Source organism: Cervus elaphus, chromosome 4 (genome assembly GCF_910594005.1).
Source record: "Cervus elaphus chromosome 4, mCerEla1.1, whole genome shotgun sequence".
In the NCBI taxonomy this organism is placed as follows: domain Eukaryota; kingdom Metazoa; phylum Chordata; class Mammalia; order Artiodactyla; family Cervidae; genus Cervus; species Cervus elaphus.
In genome coordinates, this window is record NC_057818.1 from 44,950,762 (window position 1) to 44,957,456 (window position 6,695).

A 6,695-nucleotide genomic window follows, 5' to 3' on the forward strand; every position below is an offset into this window, starting at 1 on the left:
CTTGTTCCACTCCCATGCGCCACTAAAACAGTTCTTGGTAAGGTCACTAATGATCTGCGGTGAGCCTTTCGAAGTTTTCCTCTCTTACTTGCTTTGCAGAACCATTCCTTGCAGTCTACCTCTTCCTTCTGAAAATACTCTTGTCTTCCTGGCTGCCATACTCACCTGGTTTTCCTCCCACGCCTCTAGCTGCTGCTCCTCAGTCTGCCTAATTCTAATTCTACAGTCACCCCATTTTAAAATATTAGTGTTCCTCAGGGTTCGACTTTAGCTTTTTTTTCTATTCTCCCTGCCACTCCCTGTCCTCCCCTTAACATACACACATACAACCACAAATTATTCAGTGGAGTTTCCCACATTTGGGGAAATCACAGGGGTAGCACATCAGGAAAAGCCTCACGATGGGAAAACCACCTTTGTGATCCTGTTAGCTAAGGTCACTTGTTTTGGGGCGGGGGGGGGGGGGGGCTTATCTATGGAGTTATTCTCATATTCACTTATCTAGCACAGATCTTTTCTAAGTCTGGATCTGACCCTTTTTTTTTTTTTTTTTGGTTGGCTGCTCCACTTGTGTAATCTTAGTTCCCCAACCAGGGATTGAACTCAGGGTCACCACAGTAAAAGTGCTGAGTCCTAACCACTGGACCACCAGGGACATCCCTGAATCTCACTTTTTGATTTTGTCATTAAAGGTCTTAAAGTAACCTCTCGAATGTAATGTTGCCCAAACTAAAGTGATGGATGTTTTTTCTTTTTTTCCTTTTTGGCTGGCCACTCAGCTTTTGGGGTAGTAGTTCCCTGAGCCTTCAGCATTGACAGCGCTGAGTCTTGACCACTGGACCACCAGGGAATTCCCAATCCCTCTGCTTTTCTTCCAGTGTTCTTGATCTAGGATGTAGCAACACCATCTACTAGCTCAACTGTGCTGCAAATGTGAAAGTCACCTTTGACACCATTTCCTTCAGTTTTACACCAGCTTCACGCCTGTTAGCAAGTTCTATCAATTCTACTTTCTAAATACATCTAATGTCTCTTTTAAAATGTTTTATGTTGATAAGAGATATGTGTACACATGTGTTTCAATTTAAATGCCTCAGAGGGCTTATAATGAAAACCCTCAGGCATACTGTCATCCCTTCCCCTCCCTAGTCTTTTGGTTTTAGTTTTACTGGTTTTCTGTGGAAAACAGAAAGCTATTCAACAAATCTTTACTGAGCCTTTATATGCAAGGGGTATAGTTCATTTGCAGGGTAAGCAACAGTGAACAAAATAAAGCCAGCCCTTCTTGGATCTTGTGTTCTGGGAGGAGACAAATAATTAAATTTGTAGTCTGTTAAGATACTTAAGGGAATTCCCGGGCGGTCTAGTGGTTAGGACTCAGCACATTTTCACTGCAGGGGCCCAGCTTCAATCCTTGGTCAATGAACTAGGATCCTGAAAGCCACATGGCATGACCAAAAAGATGCTTATGTTCCGTGGAGAGAAAAACCAAGAAGGGAGGACAAGACAGGGTGTATGGGCTCGAGGGGGGATTGCTGCTTCAATTTAAAATAGGTTGGGGAACCTAACATTTGATAAATGACTCAGGAAGCTGACTGGATGTTCAAGCGGAGAAAATTTTAGCTGCAAAGACCCTGAAGCAGGAGTGAACCTATTATGGCTGGAGTAGAGTGAGGGAGTGGCTTCTCCCCTGGTAGCTCAGCTGGTAAAGAATCCTCCTGTAATGCAGGAGATCCCAGTTTGATTCCTGGGTCGGGAAGATCCCCTGGAGAAGGGATAGGTTGCCCACTCCCGTATTCATGGGCTTCCCTGGTGGCTCAGATGGTGAAGAATCCTCCTGCAATGCAGGAGGCCTGGGTTAGATCCCTGGGTTGGGAAGATCCCCTGGAGGAGGGCATGGCAACCCACTCCAGTATTCTTGCCTGGAGAATCCCCATGGACAGAGGAGCCTGGCGGGCTCGAGTCTGTGGGGTCGAAAAGAGTTGGACATGATTGAGTGACTACGCACATCACAGCACAGAGTAAGGGAGGAGAGGCTTGTGGGATATGAGGTTAGAGTCAGTGGAGTCTTGACAGGGAAGGAATAGTGGAGTCCGCACTAATCATTGAGATTTGTTCCCAGATGGGAAGCAGTTGTAGGGTTTTGAATAGAAAGAAGAGTGACAATCTGACTAACATTTAAAAAGAATTGGGAAATTCCCTGGTGGTTCACTGGTTAGGAGTCAGCACTTTCAGTGCTGGGGCCTGGGTTCCTTGGGGAACTAAGATCCCACAAGCCACGTGGTGTGGCCAAAAAAGAAAAAGCACTTCTACTACAATGGTCAGTGAATCTCGTCCATGTGTATGTCTTTGGATTTTAAATAAATAAATTTTAGAAAGTAAAAACATCTGACTGCTGTGTTGAGAATAAATTAGTAGGGAGGACAGTTAGGAAACCAGCACAGTAACCCACAGTGATTCCCCCTGCCCTCTGACAGTTGGAACATGTGGCCTAGACTTCCAGTGGCAGAGATCTGTAATTTGGGGGCCCGTTTGGTCTCCTCAGTGGACTGTTCCTCTGGCGGAGGCTTCTATCCTATCACAATATTGCTTCTATCTTTTTTTTTTTTATGTTATGGTTTTTTGGCAGAGGGATATCTGGCATCTTAGCTCCCCAACCAGGGATCAAACCCACACCCCCTGCATTGGAAGGTGGAGTCTTAACCCCTGGACCGCCAGGAAAAGTCCCTGGCTGAGGCTTTAATGTATGCATTCAAACAGTTCAAAAATAACTTAAATAGAATTTCCAATTGCAGTCTGCTCCCCTTATCTCACGGTCACTCGGACCTACAGGTTACCCTCTTCACATGCAGCTAGGTTGTTTCCAAGTTGTGCTGGTCCAAACAGTGTTGGAATGAGTCATTTAACAAATAGGTGAATGTATCTGTAATATTAATAACCGAGATTTTGGGTAATAGGAGACATGACTTCATAATTCTAATGTTCCCGTGTCCTTTCCGATAGAGATTATAGCCATTGTACATTCAGCCCGTTTTTCAGGATGTGTATTACCTTATATGAGCTTCTCTTGTGGCTCAGCTGGTAAAGAATACGACTGCAGTGTGGGAGACCTGGGATTGATCTCTGGGTTGGGAAGATCCCCTGGAGAAGGGAAAGGCTATCCACTCCAGTATTCTGGCCTGGAGAATTCCATGGACTGTATAGATCATGGGGTCGCAAAGAGTCGGAGAGGACTGAGTCACTTTCACTTCCACTTTGACCACACAGACGTTTGTCGGCAGTTCAAGTGGAATAACCTCCCCGACCCCTTCCCTCGCCCCCTCCCACCACCCCCCAGATCTCTCTTCTCGCCCTCCACCCGGGTCTGGGACCCGGGAGGCCCCTCTTCTTGAAATAACGGCCACCTACTGCAGTGAAGGTGGCTCCCCTCTCAAGTAGCCAAGTCAGGGCTTGGGGGGCAGTGGGGAGGAGGCAGGCAGGAGGATGAGCTCCCCCAACACCGAGAGCGGGGAAGAGCCTGCAGTACCCCGTGGACCATCTGCTGAGCTGTAGAGAGTGAGCAGCAGGCAGGCAGCGAGAAGGCGGCCCCAGGGAGCGTGAGCTGCGCCTGGGCCTAGAGGAGAGCGGGCTGGGGCTGCGCTTCGAGGAGCTCACCAACGAGATGATGGTGACCACGAGCGGTAAGAGGATGTCCCCCGTACTGAAGGTGAACATGTCCGGCCTGGACCCCAACGCCGTGTACTCCTTCCTGCTGGACTTCCAACCACTTAAAATACCTCAACCAGGAGTGTGTACCACGGAGCAAGCCTGAGCCGCAGATGCCCAGCTGCGTCTACATCCGCCCTGACTTGCCCAACTTTGGCGCACACTGGTTGAAGGCCCCTGTCTCCTTCAGCAAAATCAAGTTCTCCAACAAGCTCAATGGAGAGGGCTAGATCGTGTTAAACACTGCTTCCCGGGAGACCCAGTTCATGGCAGTGAGCACTTACCAAAATGAGGAGCTAGCAGCTCTTAAAATTTAATACAATCCTTTTGCAAAAGCTTTCCTTGATGCAAAGCGAAGAAGCGATCACAAAGATATGATGGAAAAACCTGGAGACAGCCAGCCATCTGAGTGTTGGCTGATTCCTGGAACCAGCACCCTGTGTCCACCGGCCACCCCCCAACCCTCAGTCCAGCGACCTCCTCTCACAGCCTTCCATGCACGGTTGGGAAAGGTACCTGGCCCTGAGGAACCACCATCCAGGAGACCCCTTACCCCAGCCCTTATGCAGCAGAACAATTCTTGAACCTTTTCTGACAATTCATCTGCATGTCCATGCTCCAACCCATGACAACTGTCCAGCCTTGGAATGCCTGCCCACGCCAGCATGCTCCCCATGGGTCCCAATGCTGGTCCTCCTATGGGCTCCAGCCAGTATGCCAGCCTGTGGTCTGTGAACAATGGCACGATCACCCTGGGCGGCCAGGTGGCAGGAGTGCCCAGCGGGCTGAGAGCCCAGTTCTTTCGAGGCTTCTCTGCTCACTTTGCCTCCCTCACCCACCTGGTCTCGGCACCCTCCTCCTCGGGGTCCCCGCTGTATGAAGGGGCTACCATAGCCAAAGACATTGCTGACAGCCAGTAGGATGCCCCAGCCCGCCTCCTGGCCATGTGGATGTCCGTGTTGCCTCCGTCTATGTGAACCAGAGCCTGTGTCTTAAAGGAGGCAATGACTCTGCTGGGGCAGCAAGTGTTCATTTGATTGGCAGTCTCATGGGACGAGGGAAGGAAACCAGGCCTGTTAACCCTCCCTTTAAATAAGAGGAAGATACATGTTCTGCTATTTACCTTGTTTCATCCTCGGGGGCGGCAGTGCTGTCCTGGGTCCTTTATGTGCTGCACGTGAATTCAGGTGAAAGCAATGCAGGTGGCCTCACTCACCAGGATTCACAGTAGCAATGACTTGCTAGCATCCAGAAACTCTGTTTTGCTTGCAACACATAGATGACTCTGGCCTATCAGAATTTGTTAACTCCCCCAGTCATACTCCAGTGAGATTGAAAAAACACACTTTTAGTTCTCCTCCCCATGGCTTTTGAGTAGTTTTCAGGTTCCTTTTGTGGCAGGGGTCATAGTCAGAGTTCAGCTGTGACAGAATTAAATCATAGCTGGGGACAGCAGACTGGAGTTGAAATGACAGTGTCCAGCTCTGTCCACTGGAATGTGTTTAATTTGACCATAGGTAGCTAATCTTATGTATTGTTAAACCTTCAACTGTTCATATTTTTCTTTTGACAAACTAGCCAAACACAATCAGCAGAAAGCATCTTCTGTAAAATAAAACCAATGTAGGGACTTCCCTGTGGTCTAGTGGCTAAGACTCTGCACTCCCAGTGTGGGGGACCTGGGTTCGATCCCTGGTCGGGGAGCTGGATCCCATATGCTGCAACTAAGAGTTCCCACAACTAAGACCTGCATAGCCAAATAAACAAATTAATTAATTAATAAAAAAAAAAACAATGTAAAAAAAAAGGTTAACTGGATTATCTTTTTTCTGAATTTCCATCAGTTTCTTAGGATCATCTATATTATATTATTTTTAAAATTTTACTTATTTATTTTTATTTTTGGCTGTGCTAGGTCCTAGTTCCTGTGTAGGCTTTTCTCTAGTTTCGGAGAGCAGGGGCTAGTCTCCATTGCAGTGCACGGGCTTCTCTTGTTGCAGAGCACAGGCTGGAGGGTGCACAGACTTCAGTAGCGGCAACATGTAGGCTCAGCAGTTGAGACTTACCAGCGGCTCCGTAGGCTCCGTAGTTGCGGCACATGGACTAAGTTGCTCCGTGGCATGTGGGATCTTCCTGGATCAGGGATCACCCACGTCTCCTGCATTGGCAGGCAGATTCTTTACCACTGAGCCACCAGGGAAGCCCAGATCATCTACATTTTAATTTGCTTCATGACTGGACCTTGCCTTTTTTCAACTTTTAGAGTGTTTTTCCTTTATCTTTTTCATGTTTAATATATACAGAAGGATATGTAACCCATAATATGAATAAACGGACCTGTCACTTAACCCCAAAACTAGAGCATTACCAACAACCTGCATGTATATATTACCACTCCCCTACTGCATTTCTGTGTGTGTGTGTGTGTGTGTGTGTGCGCGCGCGCGCGTGCACGCGTGTGTGTGTGTGTGTGTGTGTGTGTGTGTGTATTAGTCATTCAGTCAAGTCTGAGTCTTTGCAGCTCATGGATTGTAGCCTGCCAAACTCCTCTGTCCATGGAATTCTCCAGGCAAGAATACTGGAGTGGGCTGCCAATCCCTTCTCCAGGGAATCTTCCCAGCCCAGGGATGGGACATGGTCCCTACACTGAAGGCAGATTCTTTACCATCTGAACCACCAGGAAAGCCCTTCCATTCACTTCTGCCTCAACCAAAAAGAAATCACTATCCTGAAATTTGTATTTTATCGTAGTTTTTGTTTTGTTTACAGTATTTTTCCATAGAATTTCTAATTGTCTCTTGTACAGGTGTATATTCTCTGTTACTTGGAATCTATTTCATTTTTCTTGAGCTCACCAATTTTCAACTCTCATTAAGACCATTGTTTCCTTGGATCTTTATTTATTCTATAGTTTTGTGTTGTTTTTTTCTTGGAGTTTCTGAATGTCCTATTTGGCTTGTATTTGTTGCCTTTATCACATAATAAAGTTT

The 6,695-nt window shown here is 47.3% G+C and overlaps 1 pseudogene; it reads left to right on the plus strand.

The window, feature by feature from the left end:
• The first annotated feature begins 2,317 nt into the window (after positions 1–2,317).
• LOC122692746 lies at positions 2,318–6,250 on the plus strand (annotated as a pseudogene).
• The last annotated feature ends 445 nt before the right edge of the window (positions 6,251–6,695 follow it).